This window comes from Heterocephalus glaber, unplaced genomic scaffold (genome assembly GCF_053883595.1).
Source record: "Heterocephalus glaber isolate CG9 unplaced genomic scaffold, H.glaber_assembly_v1.0 deba00000331, whole genome shotgun sequence".
Lineage (NCBI taxonomy): Eukaryota > Metazoa > Chordata > Mammalia > Rodentia > Bathyergidae > Heterocephalus > Heterocephalus glaber.
The window spans coordinates 15213652-15215158 of record NW_028258142.1 but is presented as its reverse complement, the minus strand read 5'-3'; positions in this window follow the sequence as shown (position 1 = coordinate 15215158).

The following is a 1507-nucleotide window of genomic DNA, read 5'->3' as shown; positions in this document are numbered from 1 at the left end:
TCATAAGGGAATGTGAAGAATATATAGTAACCAAGATGAACAATGTCCCAAACTTGGTGGTATTTAAGAAAGTACTGCAATCCCAATCGATAACAAATGAATCTACAAGCACATAATATGATCATCTCATGACATCTAGCAGAGTGTAACAGAATCAGACAAAACTATACTTGCTCCCAATATTATTTATTGCAATAAAAATGTCAGCTATTTGTCTCTTCCAGTCCCAGAGCCTTGTCCAATATTTTTTATTTCTATTTTCCCCAAAACAATAGAAATCATAATTTTTTATGTGAACACATATTCAAATGAAAGAACATTATTTTTTTTCCTTCCCTTACCACTGAATTTGGCAATTATGTGGATTTTGGCAATTTTATGGAAGTGTTGCACATTATTTCTGGAAAGTGTTTTTAAAGAAAAGAATGCCCCTTCCCACACATTCCTATCATTTTGAAGGCACTCTTGTAATTGTAAGGTGCTGTAAGCAGCTGCCATGGGCTCTGAGATAGATGCTGAGTTTGGGTAAGAAAAACAGATGAGCCTGGACTTCAGTGTTCATAGGCCAAAGTATAGAGAAAACATAACCTTTTACCTTCTTCCATTTATTAAATTCTTTATTTCTTGTAATTTACAGGTAAAGCTAAACTTTACCAATACTAAGCATAAAACTTGCATGTGGGGTGCTACTCAAGACAGAAATTTTAAAATATGGTACTGAATTAGTGGGCAAAAGTCACTTAGCTAATGCACATTGAAAATGTATTAGTATTTCTTAGGTCAAAGTATTCAAATAAAGCCCATGTTACCTTGACAGCAGTATACATAGCAACCATGAAAACTATAAGAAAGTGAAGAAAATTTTATATATTATATTTATTGACTAATTTAACCATGTTTAGTCAATTTTCAGACACAAATGTGTAGAGCAATGTGTCCAAGCTCCAGTTAGTTTTTAAACAGGCATTAATGAAATGTAAATGAATGGCATCCTGCTCTGCCTACGATACACAATCCAGAATGATCATGAATACAATAATTTAGAGTCTTGAAAGATGGAAAAAAGTACTTCTTAACATTTTACATTTCTTCAAAATTTATGAATGATGTTTTTGAATCTTTACCCAGTCAGAGATGCAAGCTGTGACAAAAACGTGACCAGAAAAAAAGATCAAATTAATATTTTAATGCTATTACCCAAGGCTTGGCCTGATGTTCAAAATCAAATTGGTAGCGACATGTTCTCTTTGGAGGTTCTGGGGAAGAAATTATGCTTTTTTAACTCTTTTGGCTTACTGGTGCTTGGCAGCACTACTTTGAATTTCTTGACTTGTTGACACATCTCACCAAACTGTGTCCGTAATTTCCAATCAGCTTTTCCTTTCTCTGTGTGTGTCTTTTGTTCTCTGTCCATGTTTCACCCCACTCTGTCTCATTCTCATAAGAATGCATATGGTTGCAGGGGCCCGGGATTCAGCTCAGTGGTTTCACTGCCAGCTGCACAAGT